Source organism: Pseudophryne corroboree, unplaced genomic scaffold (assembly GCF_028390025.1).
Source record: "Pseudophryne corroboree isolate aPseCor3 unplaced genomic scaffold, aPseCor3.hap2 scaffold_3259, whole genome shotgun sequence".
Classification (NCBI taxonomy): Eukaryota; Metazoa; Chordata; class Amphibia; order Anura; family Myobatrachidae; genus Pseudophryne; species Pseudophryne corroboree.
The window spans coordinates 1-18842 of record NW_026969943.1 but is presented as its reverse complement, the minus strand read 5'-3'; the positions used below and the strand labels follow the sequence as shown (position 1 = coordinate 18842).

Here is an 18842-nt window from a genome sequence, read left to right as displayed (position 1 = left end):
AAGAACACAGTTAACAGCTTCAATTTTTTTCAAAAATAAATAATTGACTATTAAAAACCTAACTGTCCTAAATAAGAACATCAGTAAGCACCACTGGCATAATGGGTAAGGCACTGTTCTCCTAAGCCAGTGGTTGTTGGTTTAAGTCCCGTCTGAGTTGGAAGTCATTACAGCAAGTGTCTCATCACTAGAGTTGATATTTTATCCTTGCTTCAACTGTAAAACAGTCTTGCAGCGTTTAGCTTGTAAAAAATGACCACAGAAGCTAAAATATGACATTAATTATGATAACATTGTTGTTGTTGTTTTTTAAACCTTTTCTATCACCGTGGACAGCTTATTCAAGTGCCATCTGGCATGCATGTTCCTTTGTTGCTCATCATTCATCACCAAAAATGATTTTCTTTTTCAATTCTTATGACTGTACTGATTGTATTGAATAAAATCCACATCTAGCATAACCAATTAATGCTGAAAAGCGCTCCAGTGGCGCAATTAGTCAGCGCACGGTACTTATAAGACAGAATCTGTTGAGCAATGCCGAGGTTGTGAGTTCAAGCCTCACATGGAGCATTTTTGTATACTGTTTTTTTTTCCTTTTCTTATGTCATTAGTCATTGATTATAAACTGCTACCTTAATATTTAATATGATATTACAAAGGATGGAAGAAAGAAAGAAAAAACACAAACATGATTGTGCATTTAAGTTGTCAGCACACATCTGCTTTGGTTCAAATGCACTGCATATCTTCCTTCAGTCAGCCAACAAAACAGCAATGGAAAAGATTAACATACTGTTGGTAAAGCAGTTGCATTAAATTGATTTTCTGCAATATAGCATGATAATCCATACTGACAGCTCTGGTTAGTACCAGCACATTTCTTGCTGGACTTGGTAATGCAAAGAACACAGTAAACAGCTTCACTTTTTTTCAAAAATAAATAATTGACTATTAAAAACCTATCAGTCTTAAATAAGGACATCAGTAAGCACCACTGCCATAATGGATAAGGCACTGTTCTCCTAAGCCAGTGGTTGTGGGTTTAAGTCCCGTCTGAGTTGGAAGTCATTACAGCAAGTGCCTCATCACTAGAGTTGATATTTTATCCTTGCTTCAACTGTAAAACAGTCTTGCAGTGTTTAGCTTGTAAAAAATGACCACAGAAGCTAAAATATGACAAAAATAACATTGTTGTTGTTTTTTTTTAAACCTTTTCTATCATCGTGGGCAGATTATTCAAGTGCCATCTGGCATGCATGTTCCTTTGTTGCTCATCATTCATCACCAAAAATGATTTTCTTTTTCAATTCTTATGACTGTACTGATTGTATTGAATAAAATCCACATCTAGCATAACAAATTAAAACTACAAAGTGCTCCAGTGGCGCAATTGGTCTGCGCGCGGTACTTATAAGACAGTATCTGTTGAGCAATGCCGAGGTTTTGAGTTCAAGCCTCACCTGGAACATCTTTGTATACTGTTTTTTTCCCTTGTCATTAGTCATTGATTATAAACTGCTACCTTAATATTTAATATGATATTACAAAGGATGGAAGAAAGAAAGAAAAAACACAAACATGATTGTGCATTTAATTTGTCAGCACACATCTGCTTTGGTTCAAATGCACTGCATATCTTCCTTCAGTCAGCCAACAAAACAGCAATGGAAAAGATTAACATACTGTTGGTAAAGCAGTTGCATCAAATTGATTTTCTGCAATATAGCATGATAATCCATACTGACAGCTCTGGATAGTACCAGCACATTTCTTGCAGGACTTGGTAATGCAAAGAACAAAGTAAACAGCTTCAATTTTTTTCAAACATAAATAATTGACTATTAAAAACCTATCAGTCTTAAATAAAGACATCAGTAAGCACCACTGGCATAATGGGTAAGGCACTGTTCTCCTAAGCCAGTGGTTGTTGGTTTAAGTCCCGTCTGAGTTGGAAGTCATTACAGCAAGTGTCTCATCACTAGAGTTGATATTTTATCCTTGCTTCAACTGTAAAACAGTCTTGCAGTGTTTAGCTTGTAAAAAATGACCACAGAAGCTAAAATATGACATTAATTATGATAACATTGTTGTTGTTGTTTTTTAAACCTTTTCTATCACCGTGGACAGCTTATTCAAGTGCCATCTGGCATGCATGTTCCTTTGTTGCTCATCATTCATCACCAAAAATGATTTTCTTTTTCAATTCTTATGACTGTACTGATTGTATTGAATAAAATCCACATCTAGCATAACCAATTAATGCTGAAAAGCGCTCCAGTGGCGCAATTAGTCAGCGCACGGTACTTATAAGACAGAATCTGTTGAGCAATGCCGAGGTTGTGAGTTCAAGCCTCACATGGAGCATTTTTGTATACTGTTTTTTTTTCCTTTTCTTATGTCATTAGTCATTGATTATAAACTGCTACCTTAATATTTAATATGATATTACAAAGGATGGAAGAAAGAAAGAAAAAACACAAACATGATTGTGCATTTAAGTTGTCAGCACACATCTGCTTTGGTTCAAATGCACTGCATATCTTCCTTCAGTCAGCCAACAAAACAGCAATGGAAAAGATTAACATACTGTTGGTAAAGCAGTTGCATTAAATTGATTTTCTGCAATATAGCATGATAATCCATACTGACAGCTCTGGTTAGTACCAGCACATTTCTTGCTGGACTTGGTAATGCAAAGAACACAGTAAACAGCTTCACTTTTTTTCAAAAATAAATAATTGACTATTAAAAACCTATCAGTCTTAAATAAGGACATCAGTAAGCACCACTGCCATAATGGATAAGGCACTGTTCTCCTAAGCCAGTGGTTGTGGGTTTAAGTCCCGTCTGAGTTGGAAGTCATTACAGCAAGTGCCTCATCACTAGAGTTGATATTTTATCCTTGCTTCAACTGTAAAACAGTCTTGCAGTGTTTAGCTTGTAAAAAATGACCACAGAAGCTAAAATATGACAAAAATAACATTGTTGTTGTTTTTTTTTAAACCTTTTCTATCATCGTGGGCAGATTATTCAAGTGCCATCTGGCATGCATGTTCCTTTGTTGCTCATCATTCATCACCAAAAATGATTTTCTTTTTCAATTCTTATGACTGTACTGATTGTATTGAATAAAATCCACATCTAGCATAACAAATTAAAACTACAAAGTGCTCCAGTGGCGCAATTGGTCTGCGCGCGGTACTTATAAGACAGTATCTGTTGAGCAATGCCGAGGTTTTGAGTTCAAGCCTCACCTGGAACATCTTTGTATACTGTTTTTTTCCCTTGTCATTAGTCATTGATTATAAACTGCTACCTTAATATTTAATATGATATTACAAAGGATGGAAGAAAGAAAGAAAAAACACAAACATGATTGTGCATTTAATTTGTCAGCACACATCTGCTTTGGTTCAAATGCACTGCATATCTTCCTTCAGTCAGCCAACAAAACAGCAATGGAAAAGATTAACATACTGTTGGTAAAGCAGTTGCATCAAATTGATTTTCTGCAATATAGCATGATAATCCATACTGAGAGCTCTGGATAGTACCAGCACATTTCTTTCAGGACTTGGTAATGCAAAGAACACAGTAAACAGCTTCAATGTTTTTCAAACATAAATAATTGACTATTAAAAACCTATCAGTCTTAAATAAAGACATCAGTAAGCACCACTGGCATAATGGGTAAGGCACTGTTCTCCTAAGCCAGTGATTGTGGGTTTAAGTCCTGTCTGAGTTGGAAGTTATTTACAGCAAGTGTCTCATCACTAGAGTTGATATTTTATCCTTGCTTCAACTGTAAAATAGTCTTGCAGTGTTTAGCTTGTAAAAAATGACCACAGAAGCTAAAATATGACATTAATTATGATAACATTGTTGTTGTTGTTTTTTAAACCTTTTCTATCACCGTGGACAGCTTATTCAAGTGCCATCTAGCATGCATGTTCCTTTGTTGCTCATCATTCATCACCAAAAATGATTTTCTTTTTCAATTCTTATGACTGTACTGATTGTATTGAATAAAATCAACATCTAGCATAACCAATAAATGCTGCAAAGTGCTCCAGTGGCGCAATTGGTCAGCGCGCGGTACTTATAAGACAGTATCTGTTGAGCAATGCTGAGGTTGTGAGTTCAAGCCTCACCTGGAGCATCTTTGTACATTGTTTTTTTCCTTTTCTTATGTCATTAGTCATTGATTATAAACTGCTACCTTAATATTTAATATGATATTACAAAGGATGGAAGAAAGAAAGAAAAAACACAAACATGATTGTGCATTTAAGTTGTCAGCACACATCTGCTTTGGTTCAAATGCACTGCATATCTTCCTTCAGTCAGCCAACAAAACAGCAATGGAAAAGATTAACATACTGTTGGTAAAGCAGTTGCATCAAATTGATTTTCTGCAATATAGCATGATAATCCATACTGACAGCTCTGGTTAGTACCAGCACATTTCTTGCTGGACTTGGTAATGCAAAGAACACAGTAAACAGCTTCACTTTTTTTCAAAAATAAATAATTGACTATTAAAAACCTATCAGTCTTAAATAAGGACATCAGTAAGCACAACTGGCATAATGGATAAGGCACTGTTCTCCTAAGCCAGTGGTTGTGGGTTTAAGTCCCGTCTGAGTTGGAAGTCATTACAGCAAGTGCCTCATCACTAGAGTTGATATTTTATCCTTGCTTCAACTGTAAAACAGTCTTGCAGTGTTTAGCTTGTAAAAAATGACCACAGAAGCTAAAATATGACAAAAATAACATTGTTGTTGTTTTTTTTTAAACCTTTTCTATCATCGTGGGCAGATTATTCAAGTGCCATCTGGCATGCATGTTCCTTTGTTGCTCATCATTCATCACCAAAAATGATTTTCTTTTTCAATTCTTATGACTGTACTGATTGTATTGAATAAAATCCACATCTAGCATAACAAATTAAAACTACAAAGTGCTCCAGTGGCGCAATTGGTCTGCGCGCGGTACTTATAAGACAGTATCTGTTGAGCAATGCCGAGGTTTTGAGTTCAAGCCTCACCTGGAACATCTTTGTATACTGTTTTTTTTCCTTGTCATTAGTCATTGATTATAAACTGCTACCTTAATATTTAATATGATATTACAAAGGATGGAAGAAAGAAAGAAAAAACACAAACATGATTGTGCATTTAAGTTGTCAGCACACATCTGCTTTGGTTCAAATGCACTGCATATCTTCCTTCAGTCAGCCAACAAAACAGCAATGGAAAAGATTAACATACTGTTGGTAAAGCAGTTGCATCAAATTGATTTTCTGCAATATAGCATGATAATCCATACTGACAGCTCTGGATAGTACCAGCACATTTCTTGCAGGACTTGGTAATGCAAAGAACACAGTAAACAGCTTCAAATTTTTTTCAAACATAAATAATTGACTATTAAAAACCTATCAGTCTTAAATAAAGACATCAGTAAGCACCACTGGCATAATGGGTAAGGCACTGTTCTCCTAAGCCAGTGATTGTGGGTTTAAGTCCCGTCTGAGTTGGAAGTTATTTACAGCAAGTGTCTCATCACTAGAGTTGATATTTTATCCTTGCTTCAACTGTAAAACAGTCTTGCAGTGTTTAGCTTGTAAAAAATGACCACAGAAGCTAAAATATGACATTAATTATGATAACATTGTTGTTGTTGTTTTTAAACCTTTTCTATCACCGTGGACAGCTTATTCAAGTGCCATCTAGCATGCATGTTCCTTTGTTGCTCATCATTCATCACCAAAAATGATTTTCTTTTTCAATTCTTATGACTGTACTGATTGTATTGAATAAAATCCACATCTAGCATAACCAATAAATGCTGCAAAGTGCTCCAGTGGCGCAATTGGTCAGCGCGCGGTACTTATAAGACAGTATCTGTTGAGCAATGCTGAGGTTGTGAGTTCAAGCCTCACCTGGAGCATCTTTGTACACTGTTTTTTTTCCTTTTCTTATGTCATTAGTCATTGATTATAAACTGCTACCTTAATATTTAATATGATATTACAAAGGATGGAAGAAAGAAAGAAAAATCACAAACATGATTGTGCATTTAAGTTGTCAGCACACATCTGCTTTGGTTCAAATGCACTGCATATCTTCCTTCAGTCAGCCAACAAAACAGCAATGGAAAAGATTAACATACTGTTGGTAAAGCAGTTGCATCAAATTGATTTTCTGCAATATAGCATGATAATCCATACTGACAGCTCTGGATAGTACCAGCACATTTCTTGCTGGACTTGGTAATGCAAAGAACACAGTTAACAGCTTCAATTTTTTTCAAAAATAAATAATTGACTATTAAAAACCTAACTGTCCTAAATAAGAACATCAGTAAGCACCACTGGCATAATGGGTAAGGCACTGTTCTCCTAAGCCAGTGGTTGTTGGTTTAAGTCCCGTCTGAGTTGGAAGTCATTACAGCAAGTGTCTCATCACTAGAGTTGATATTTTATCCTTGCTTCAACTGTAAAACAGTCTTGCAGCGTTTAGCTTGTAAAAAATGACCACAGAAGCTAAAATATGACATTAATTATGATAACATTGTTGTTGTTGTTTTTTAAACCTTTTCTATCACCGTGGACAGCTTATTCAAGTGCCATCTGGCATGCATGTTCCTTTGTTGCTCATCATTCATCACCAAAAATGATTTTCTTTTTCAATTCTTATGACTGTACTGATTGTATTGAATAAAATCCACATCTAGCATAACCAAATAATGCTGAAAAGCGCTCCAGTGGCGCAATTAGTCAGCGCACGGTACTTATAAGACAGAATCTGTTGAGCAATGCCGAGGTTGTGAGTTCAAGCCTCACATGGAGCATTTTTGTATACTGTTTTTTTTTCCTTTTCTTATGTCATTAGTCATTGATTATAAACTGCTACCTTAATATTTAATATGATATTACAAAGGATGGAAGAAAGAAAGAAAAAACACAAACATGATTGTGCATTTAAGTTGTCAGCACACATCTGCTTTGGTTCAAATGCACTGCATATCTTCCTTCAGTCAGCCAACAAAACAGCAATGGAAAAGATTAACATACTGTTGGTAAAGCAGTTGCATTAAATTGATTTTCTGCAATATAGCGTGATAATCCATACTGACAGCTCTGGTTAGTACCAGCACATTTCTTGCTGGACTTGGTAATGCAAAGAACACAGTAAACAGCTTCACTTTTTTTCAAAAATAAATAATTGACTATTAAAAACCTATCAGTCTTAAATAAGGACATCAGTAAGCACCACTGCCATAATGGATAAGGCACTGTTCTCCTAAGCCAGTGGTTGTGGGTTTAAGTCCCGTCTGAGTTGGAAGTCATTACAGCAAGTGCCTCATCACTAGAGTTGATATTTTATCCTTGCTTCAACTGTAAAACAGTCTTGCAGTGTTTAGCTTGTAAAAAATGACCACAGAAGCTAAAATATGACAAAAATAACATTGTTGTTGTTTTTTTTTAAACCTTTTCTATCATCGTGGGCAGATTATTCAAGTGCCATCTGGCATGCATGTTCCTTTGTTGCTCATCATTCATCACCAAAAATGATTTTCTTTTTCAATTCTTATGACTGTACTGATTGTATTGAATAAAATCCACATCTAGCATAACAAATTAAAACTACAAAGTGCTCCAGTGGCGCAATTGGTCTGCGCGCGGTACTTATAAGACAGTATCTGTTGAGCAATGCCGAGGTTTTGAGTTCAAGCCTCACCTGGAACATCTTTGTATACTGTTTTTTTCCCTTGTCATTAGTCATTGATTATAAACTGCTACCTTAATATTTAATATGATATTACAAAGGATGGAAGAAAGAAAGAAAAAACACAAACATGATTGTGCATTTAATTTGTCAGCACACATCTGCTTTGGTTCAAATGCACTGCATATCTTCCTTCAGTCAGCCAACAAAACAGCAGTGGAAAAGATTAACATACTGTTGGTAAAGCAGTTGCATCAAATTGATTTTCTGCAATATAGCATGATAATCCATACTGAGAGCTCTGGGTAGTACCAGCACATTTCTTTCAGGACTTGGTAATGCAAAGAACACAGTAAACAGCTTCAATGTTTTTCAAACATAAATAATTGACTATTAAAAACCTATCAGTCTTAAATAAAGACATCAGTAAGCACCACTGGCATAATGGGTAAGGCACTGTTCTCCTAAGCCAGTGATTGTGGGTTTAAGTCCCGTCTGAGTTGGAAGTTATTTACAGCAAGTGTCTCATCACTAGAGTTGATATTTTATCCTTGCTTCAACTGTAAAACAGTCTTGCAGTGTTTAGCTTGTAAAAAATGACCACAGAAGCTAAAATATGACATTAATTATGATAACATTGTTGTTGTTGTTGTTTTTTAAACCTTTTCTATCACCGTGGACAGCTTATTCAAGTGCCATCTAGCATGCATGTTCCTTTGTTGCTCATCATTCATCACCAAAAATGATTTTCTTTTTCAATTCTTATGACTGTACTGATTGTATTGAATAAAATCAACATCTAGCATAACCAATAAATGCTGCAAAGTGCTCCAGTGGCGCAATTGGTCAGCGCGCGGTAGTTATAAGACAGTATCTGTTGAGCAATGCTGAGGTTGTGAGTTCAAGCCTCACCTGGAGCATCTTTGTACATTGTTTTTTTCCTTTTCTTATGTCATTAGTCATTGATTATAAACTGCTACCTTAATATTTAATATGATATTACAAAGGATGGAAGAAAGAAAGAAAAAACACAAACATGATTGTGCATTTAAGTTGTCAGCACACATCTGCTTTGGTTCAAATGCACTGCATATCTTCCTTCAGTCAGCCAACAAAACAGCAATGGAAAAGATTAACATACTGTTGGTAAAGCAGTTGCATCAAATTGATTTTCTGCAATATAGCATGATAATCCATACTGACAGCTCTGGTTAGTACCAGCACATTTCTTGCTGGACTTGGTAATGCAAAGAACACAGTAAACAGCTTCACTTTTTTTCAAAAATAAATAATTGACTATTAAAAACCTATCAGTCTTAAATAAGGACATCAGTAAGCACAACTGGCATAATGGATAAGGCACTGTTCTCCTAAGCCAGTGGTTGTGGGTTTAAGTCCCGTCTGAGTTGGAAGTCATTACAGCAAGTGCCTCATCACTAGAGTTGATATTTTATCCTTGCTTCAACTGTAAAACAGTCTTGCAGTGTTTAGCTTGTAAAAAATGACCACAGAAGCTAAAATATGACAAAAATAACATTGTTGTTGTTTTTTTTTAAACCTTTTCTATCATCGTGGGCAGATTATTCAAGTGCCATCTGGCATGCATGTTCCTTTGTTGCTCATCATTCATCACCAAAAATGATTTTCTTTTTCAATTCTTATGACTGTACTGATTGTATTGAATAAAATCCACATCTAGCATAACCAATTAATGCTACAAAGAGCTCCAGTGGCACAATTGGTCAGCGCGCGGTACTTATAAGACAGTATCTGTTGAGCAATGCCGAGGTTGTGAGTTCAAGCCTCACCTGGAGCATCTTTGTATACTGTTTTTTTTCCTTTTCTTATGTCATAAGTCATTGATTATAAACTGCTACCTTAATATTTAATATGATATTACAAAGGATGGAAGAAAGAAAGAAAAAACACAAACATGATTGTGCATTTAAGTTGTCAGCACACATCTGCTTTGGTTCAAATGCACTGCATATCTTCCTTCAGTCAGCCAACAAAACAGCAGTGGAAAAGATTAACATACTGTTGGTAAAGCAGTTGCATCAAATTGATTTTCTGCAATATAGCATGATAATCCATACTGACAGCTCAGGTTAGTACCAGCACATTTCTTGCTGGACTTGGTAATGCAAAGAACACAGTAAACAGCTTCACTTTTTTTCAAAAATAAATAATTGACTATTAAAAACCTATCAGTCTTAAATAAGGACATCAGTAAGCACAACTGGCATAATGGATAAGGCACTGTTCTCCTAAGCCAGTGGTTGTGGGTTTAAGTCCCGTCTGAGTTGGAAGTCATTACAGCAAGTGTCTCATCACTAGAGTTGATATTTTATCCTTGCTTCAACTGTAAAACAGTCTTGCAGTGTTTAGCTTGTAAAAAATGACCACAGAAGCTAAAATATGACAAAAATAACATTGTTGTTGTTTTTTTTTAAACCTTTTCTATCATCGTGGGCAGATTATTCAAGTGCCATCTGGCATGCATGTTCCTTTGTTGCTCATCATTCATCACCAAAAATGATTTTCTTTTTCAATTCTTATGACTGTACTGATTGTATTGAATAAAATCCACATCTAGCATAACAAATTAAAACTACAAAGTGCTCCAGTGGCGCAATTGGTCTGCGCGCGGTACTTATAAGACAGTATCTGTTGAGCAATGCTGAGGTTTTGAGTTCAAGCCTCACCTGGAACATCTTTGTATACTGTTTTTTTTCCTTGTCATTAGTCATTGATTATAAACTGCTACCTTAATATTTAATATGATATTACAAATGATGGAAGAAAGAAAGAAAAAACACAAACATGATTGTGCATTTAAGTTGTCAGCACACATCTGCTTTGGTTCAAATGCACTGCATATCTTCCTTCAGTCAGCCAACAAAACAGCAATGGAAAAGATTAACATACTGTTGGTAAAGCAGTTGCATCAAATTGATTTTCTGCAATATAGCATGATAATCCATACTGACAGCTCTGGATAGTACCAGCACATTTCTTGCAGGACTTGGTAATGCAAAGAACACAGTAAACAGCTTCAATTTTTTTCAAACATAAATAATTGACTATTAAAAACCTATCAGTCTTAAATAAAGACATCAGTAAGCACCACTGGCATAATGGGTAAGGCACTGTTCTCCTAAGCCAGTGATTGTGGGTTTAAGTCCCGTCTGAGTTGGAAGTTATTTACAGCAAGTGTCTCATCACTAGAGTTGATATTTTATCCTTGCTTCAACTGTAAAACAGTCTTGCAGTGTTTAGCTTGTAAAAAATGACCACAGAAGCTAAAATATGACATTAATTATGATAACATTGTTGTTGTTGTTTTTAAACCTTTTCTATCACCGTGGACAGCTTATTCAAGTGCGATCTAGCATGCATGTTCCTTTGTTGCTCATCATTCATCACCAAAAATGATTTTCTTTTTCAATTCTTATGACTGTACTGATTGTATTGAATAAAATCCACATCTAGCATAACCAATAAATGCTGCAAAGTGCTCCAGTGGCGCAATTGGTCAGCGCGCGGTACTTATAAGACAGTATCTGTTGAGCAATGCTGAGGTTGTGAGTTCAAGCCTCACCTGGAGCATCTTTGTACACTGTTTTTTTTCCTTTTCTTATGTCATTAGTCATTGATTATAAACTGCTACCTTAATATTTAATATGATATTACAAAGGATGGAAGAAAGAAAGAAAAAACACAAACATGATTGTGCATTTAATTTGTCAGCACACATCTGCTTTGGTTCAAATGCACTGCATATCTTCCTTCAGTCAGCCAACAAAACAGCAATGGAAAAGATTAACATACTGTTGGTAAAGCAGTTGCATCAAATTGATTTTCTGCAATATAGCATGATAATCCATACTGACAGCTCTGGATAGTACCAGCACATTTCTTGCTGGACTTGGTAATGCAAAGAACACAGTTAACAGCTTCAATTTTTTTCAAAAATAAATAATTGACTATTAAAAACCTAACTGTCCTAAATAAGAACATCAGTAAGCACCACTGGCATAATGGGTAAGGCACTGTTCTCCTAAGCCAGTGGTTGTTGGTTTAAGTCCCGTCTGAGTTGGAAGTCATTACAGCAAGTGTCTCATCACTAGAGTTGATATTTTATCCTTGCTTCAACTGTAAAACAGTCTTGCAGCGTTTAGCTTGTAAAAAATGACCACAGAAGCTAAAATATGACATTAATTATGATAACATTGTTGTTGTTGTTTTTTAAACCTTTTCTATCACCGTGGACAGCTTATTCAAGTGCCATCTGGCATGCATGTTCCTTTGTTGCTCATCATTCATCACCAAAAATGATTTTCTTTTTCAATTCTTATGACTGTACTGATTGTATTGAATAAAATCCACATCTAGCATAACCAATTAATGCTGAAAAGCGCTCCAGTGGCGCAATTAGTCAGCGCACGGTACTTATAAGACAGAATCTGTTGAGCAATGCCGAGGTTGTGAGTTCAAGCCTCACATGGAGCATTTTTGTATACTGTTTTTTTTTCCTTTTCTTATGTCATTAGTCATTGATTATAAACTGCTACCTTAATATTTAATATGATATTACAAAGGATGGAAGAAAGAAAGAAAAAACACAAACATGATTGTGCATTTAAGTTGTCAGCACACATCTGCTTTGGTTCAAATGCACTGCATATCTTCCTTCAGTCAGCCAACAAAACAGCAATGGAAAAGATTAACATACTGTTGGTAAAGCAGTTGCATTAAATTGATTTTCTGCAATATAGCATGATAATCCATACTGACAGCTCTGGTTAGTACCAGCACATTTCTTGCTGGACTTGGTAATGCAAAGAACACAGTAAACAGCTTCACTTTTTTTCAAAAATAAATAATTGACTATTAAAAACCTATCAGTCTTAAATAAGGACATCAGTAAGCACCACTGCCATAATGGATAAGGCACTGTTCTCCTAAGCCAGTGGTTGTGGGTTTAAGTCCCGTCTGAGTTGGAAGTCATTACAGCAAGTGCCTCATCACTAGAGTTGATATTTTATCCTTGCTTCAACTGTAAAACAGTCTTGCAGTGTTTAGCTTGTAAAAAATGACCACAGAAGCTAAAATATGACAAAAATAACATTGTTGTTGTTTTTTTTTAAACCTTTTCTATCATCGTGGGCAGATTATTCAAGTGCCATCTGGCATGCATGTTCCTTTGTTGCTCATCATTCATCACCAAAAATGATTTTCTTTTTCAATTCTTATGACTGTACTGATTGTATTGAATAAAATCCACATCTAGCATAACAAATTAAAACTACAAAGTGCTCCAGTGGCGCAATTGGTCTGCGCGCGGTACTTATAAGACAGTATCTGTTGAGCAATGCCGAGGTTTTGAGTTCAAGCCTCACCTGGAACATCTTTGTATACTGTTTTTTTCCCTTGTCATTAGTCATTGATTATAAACTGCTACCTTAATATTTAATATGATATTACAAAGGATGGAAGAAAGAAAGAAAAAACACAAACATGATTGTGCATTTAATTTGTCAGCACACATCTGCTTTGGTTCAAATGCACTGCATATCTTCCTTCAGTCAGCCAACAAAACAGCAATGGAAAAGATTAACATACTGTTGGTAAAGCAGTTGCATCAAATTGATTTTCTGCAATATAGCATGATAATCCATACTGAGAGCTCTGGATAGTACCAGCACATTTCTTTCAGGACTTGGTAATGCAAAGAACACAGTAAACAGCTTCAATGTTTTTCAAACATAAATAATTGACTATTAAAAACCTATCAGTCTTAAATAAAGACATCAGTAAGCACCACTGGCATAATGGGTAAGGCACTGTTCTCCTAAGCCAGTGATTGTGGGTTTAAGTCCCGTCTGAGTTGGAAGTTATTTACAGCAAGTGTCTCATCACTAGAGTTGATATTTTATCCTTGCTTCAACTGTAAAACAGTCTTGCAGTGTTTAGCTTGTAAAAAATGACCACAGAAGCTAAAATATGACATTAATTATGATAACATTGTTGTTGTTGTTTTTTAAACCTTTTCTATCACCGTGGACAGCTTATTCAAGTGCCATCTAGCATGCATGTTCCTTTGTTGCTCATCATTCATCACCAAAAATGATTTTCTTTTTCAATTCTTATGACTGTACTGATTGTATTGAATAAAATCAACATCTAGCATAACCAATAAATGCTGCAAAGTGCTCCAGTGGCGCAATTGGTCAGCGCGCGGTACTTATAAGACAGTATCTGTTGAGCAATGCTGAGGTTGTGAGTTCAAGCCTCACCTGGAGCATCTTTGTACATTGTTTTTTTCCTTTTCTTATGTCATTAGTCATTGATTATAAACTGCTACCTTAATATTTAATATGATATTACAAAGGATGGAAGAAAGAAAGAAAAAACACAAACATGATTGTGCATTTAAGTTGTCAGCACACATCTGCTTTGGTTCAAATGCACTGCATATCTTCCTTCAGTCAGCCAACAAAACAGCAATGGAAAAGATTAACATACTGTTGGTAAAGCAGTTGCATCAAATTGATTTTCTGCAATATAGCATGATAATCCATACTGACAGCTCTGGTTAGTACCAGCACATTTCTTGCTGGACTTGGTAATGCAAAGAACACAGTAAACAGCTTCACTTTTTTTCAAAAATAAATAATTGACTATTAAAAACCTATCAGTCTTAAATAAGGACATCAGTAAGCACAACTGGCATAATGGATAAGGCACTGTTCTCCTAAGCCAGTGGTTGTGGGTTTAAGTCCCGTCTGAGTTGGAAGTCATTACAGCAAGTGCCTCATCACTAGAGTTGATATTTTATCCTTGCTTCAACTGTAAAACAGTCTTGCAGTGTTTAGCTTGTAAAAAATGACCACAGAAGCTAAAATATGACAAAAATAACATTGTTGTTGTTTTTTTTTAAACCTTTTCTATCATCGTGGGCAGATTATTCAAGTGCCATCTGGCATGCATGTTCCTTTGTTGCTCATCATTCATCACCAAAAATGATTTTCTTTTTCAATTCTTATGACTGTACTGATTGTATTGAATAAAATCCACATCTAGCATAACAAATTAAAACTACAAAGTGCTCCAGTGGCGCAATTGGTCTGCGCGCGGTACTTATAAGACAGTATCTGTTGAGCATTGCCGAGGTTTTGAGTTCAAGCATCACCTGGAACATCTTTGTATACTGTTTTTTTTCCTTGTCATTAGTCATTGATTATAAACTGCTACCTTAATATTTAATATGATATTACAAAGGATGGAAGAAAGAAAGAAAAAACACAAACATGATTGTGCATTTAAGTTGTCAGCACACATCTGCTTTGGTTCAAATGCACTGCATATCTTCCTTCAGTCAGCCAACAAAACAGCAGTGGAAAAGATTAACATACTGTTGGTAAAGCAGTTGCATCAAATTGATTTTCTGCAATATAGCATGATAATCCATACTGACAGCTCTGGATAGTACCAGCACATTTCTTGCTGGACTTGGCAATGCAAAGAACACAGTAAACAGCTTCACTTTTCTTCAAAAATAAATAATTGACTATTAAAAACCTATCAGTCTTAAATAAGGACATCAGTAAGCACCACTGGCATAATGGATAAGTCACTGCCCTCCTAAGCCAGGAGGTCCAAGTCCCATATGGGGTGGAAGTCATTACAGCAAGTGTCTCATCACTAGAGTTGATATTTTATCCTTGCTTCAACTGTAAAACAGTCTTGCAGTGTTTAGCTTGTAAAAAATGACCACAGAAGCTAAAATATGACATTAATTATTATAACATTGTTGTTGTTGTTGTTATTTAAACCTTTTCTATCACCGTGGATAGCTTATTCAAGTGCCATCTGGCATGCATTTTCCTTTGTTGCTCATCATTCATCACCAAAAATGATTTTCTTTTTCAATTCTTATGACTATACTGATTGTATTGAATAAAATCCACATCTAGCATAACCAATTAATGCTGCAAAGTGCTCCAGTGGCGCAATTGGTCAGCGCGCGGTACATATAAGACAGTATCTGTTGAGCAATGCTGAGGTTGTGAGTTCAAGCCTCACCTGGAGCATCTTTGTATACTGTTTTTTTTCCTTTTCTTATGTCATTAGTCATTGATTATAAACTGCTACCTTAATATTTAATATGATATTACAAAGGATGGAAGAAAGAAAGAAAAAACACAAACATGATTGTGCATTTAAGTTGTCAGCACACATCTGCTTTGGTTCAAATGCACTGCATATCTTCCTTCAGTCAGCCAACAAAACAGCAATGGAAAAGATTAACATACTGTTGGTAAAGCAGTTGCATCAAATTGATTTTCTGCAATATAGCATGATAATCCATACTGACAGCTCTGGTTAGTACCAGCACATTTCTTGCTGGACTTGGTAATGCAAAGAACACAGTAAACAGCTTCACTTTTTTTCAAAAATAAATAATTGACTATTAAAAACCTATCAGTCTTAAATAAGGACATCAGTAAGCACCACTGCCATAATGGATAAGGCACTGTTCTCCTAAGCCAGTGGTTGTGGGTTTAAGTCCCGTCTGAGTTGGAAGTCATTACAGCAAGTGCCTCATCACTAGAGTTGATATTTTATCCTTGCTTCAACAGTAAAACAGTCTTGCAGTGCTTAGCTTGTAAAAAATGACCACAGAAGCTAAAATATGACAAAAATAACATTGTTGTTTTTTTTTTTTAAACCTTTTCTATCACCGTGGACAGCTTATTCAAGTGCCATCTGGCATGCATGTTCCTTTGTTGCTCATCATTCATCACCAAAAATGATTTTCTTTTTCAATTCTTATGACTGTACTGATTGTATTGAATAAAATCCACATCTAGCATAACCAACTAATGCTGCAAAGTGCTCCAGTGGCGCAATTGGTCTGCGCGCGGTACTTATAAGACAGTATCTGTTGAGCATTGCCGAGGTTTTGAGTTCAAGCATCACCTGGAACATCTTTGTATACTGTTTTTTTTCCTTGTCATTAGTCATTGATTATAAACTGCTACCTTAATATTTAATATGATATTACAAAGGATGGAAGAAAGAAAGAAAAAACACAAACATGATTGTGCATTTAAGTTGTCAGCACACATCTGCTTTGGTTCAAATGCACTGCATATCTTCCTTCAGTCAGCCAACAAAACAGCAGTGGAAAAGATTAACATACTGTTGGTAAAGCAGTTGCATCAAATTGATTTTCTGCAATATAGCATGATAATCCATACTGACAGCTCTGGATAGTACCAGCACATTTCTTGCTGGACTTGGCAATGCAAAGAACACAGTAAACAGCTTCACTTTTCTTCAAAAATAAATAATTGACTCTTAAAAACCTATCAGTCTTAAATAAGGACATCAGTAAGCACCACTGGCATAATGGATAAGTCACTGCCCTCCTAAGCCAGGAGGTCCAAGTCCCATATGGGGTGGAAGTCATTACAGCAAGTGTCTCATCACTAGAGTTGATATTTTATCCTTGCTTCAACTGTAAAACAGTCTTGCAGTGTTTAGCTTGTAAAAAATGACCACAGAAGCTAAAATATGACATTAATTATTATAACATTGTTGTTGTTGTTGTTATTTAAACCTTTTCTATCACCGTGGATAGCTTATTCAAGTGCCATCTGGCATGCATTTTCCTTTGTTGCTCATCATTCATCACCAAAAATGATTTTCTTTTTCAATTCTTATGACTATACTGATTGTATTGAATAAAATCCACATCTAGCATAACCAATTAATGCTGCAAAGTGCTCCAGTGGCGCAATTGGTCAGCGCGCGGTACATATAAGACAGTATCTGTTGAGCAATGCTGAGGTTGTGAGTTCAAGCCTCACCTGGAGCATCTTTGTATACTGTTTTTTTTCCTTTTCTTATGTCATTAGTCATTGATTATAAACTGCTACCTTAATATTTAATATGATATTACAAAGGATGGAAGAAAGAAAGAAAAAACACAAACATGATTGTGCATTTAAGTTGTCAGCACACATCTGCTTTGGTTCAAATGCACTGCATATCTTCCTTCAGTCAGCCAACAAAACAGCAATGGAAAAGATTAACATACTGTTGGTAAAGCAGTTGCATCAAATTGATTTTCTGCAATATAGCATGATAATCCATACTGACAGCTCTGGTTAGTACCAGCACATTTCTTGCTGGACTTGGTAATGCAAAGAACACAGTAAACAGCTTCACTTTTTTTCAAAAATAAATAATTGACTATTAAAAACCTATCAGTCTTAAATAAGGACATCAGTAAGCACCACTGCCATAATGGATAAGGCACTGTTCTCCTAAGCCAGTGGTTGTGGGTTTAAGTCCCGTCTGAGTTGGAAGTCATTACAGCAAGTGCCTCATCACTAGAGTTGATATTTTATCCTTGCTTCAACAGTAAAACAGTCTTGCAGTGCTTAGCTTGTAAAAAATGACCACAGAAGCTAAAATATGACAAAAATAACATTGTTGTTGTTTTTTTTTAAACCTTTTCTATCACCGTGGACAGCTTATTCAAGTGCCATCTGGCATGCATGTTCCTTTGTTGCTCATCATTCATCACCAAAAATGATTTTCTTTTTCAATTCTTATGACTGTACTGATTGTATTGAATAAAATCCACATCTAGCATAACCAATTAATGCTAGAAATTGCTCCAGTGGCGCAATTGGTCTGTGCACGGTACTTATAAGACAGTATCTGTTGAGCAATGCCGAGGTTTTGAGTTCAAGCCTCACCTGGAGCATCTTTGTATACTATTTTTTTTCCTTGTCATTAGTCATTGATTATAAACTGCTACCTTAATATTTAATATGATATTACAAAGGATGGAAGAAAGAAAGAAAGAAAGAAAGAAAGAAAGAAAGAAAGAAAGAAAGCACACAAACATGATTGTGCATTTAAGTTGTCAGCACACATCTGCTTTGGTTCAAATGCACTGCATATCTTCCTTCAGTCAGCCAACAAAACAGCAATGGAAAAGATTAACATACTGTTGGTAAAGCAGTTGCATCAAATTGATTTTCTGCAATATAGCATGATAATCCATACTGACAGCTCTGGTTAGTA

General features: G+C 35.7%; 5 non-coding genes across 5 annotated transcripts; all 5 read left to right on the top strand.

The window, feature by feature from the left end:
- Nucleotides 1–4069: 4069 nt before the first annotated feature.
- On the top strand, nt 4070–4162 carry TRNAI-UAU (transfer RNA isoleucine (anticodon UAU)). The gene is given in 2 exon segments: nt 4070–4107; nt 4127–4162. It is a non-coding gene; the product is annotated as a tRNA-Ile (tRNA).
- Nucleotides 4163–5862: 1700 nt separating this feature from the next.
- On the top strand, nt 5863–5955 carry TRNAI-UAU (transfer RNA isoleucine (anticodon UAU)). Its single transcript is given in 2 exon segments — nt 5863–5900; nt 5920–5955. It is a non-coding gene; the product is annotated as a tRNA-Ile (tRNA).
- Nucleotides 5956–9459: 3504 nt separating this feature from the next.
- On the top strand, nt 9460–9552 carry TRNAI-UAU (transfer RNA isoleucine (anticodon UAU)). Its single transcript is given in 2 exon segments — nt 9460–9497; nt 9517–9552. It is a non-coding gene; the product is annotated as a tRNA-Ile (tRNA).
- Nucleotides 9553–11252: 1700 nt separating this feature from the next.
- On the top strand, nt 11253–11345 carry TRNAI-UAU (transfer RNA isoleucine (anticodon UAU)). Its single transcript is given in 2 exon segments — nt 11253–11290; nt 11310–11345. It is a non-coding gene; the product is annotated as a tRNA-Ile (tRNA).
- A 2605-nt stretch (nt 11346–13950) lies between these two features.
- On the top strand, nt 13951–14043 carry TRNAI-UAU (transfer RNA isoleucine (anticodon UAU)). Its single transcript is given in 2 exon segments — nt 13951–13988; nt 14008–14043. It is a non-coding gene; the product is annotated as a tRNA-Ile (tRNA).
- The last annotated feature ends 4799 nt before the right edge of the window (nt 14044–18842 follow it).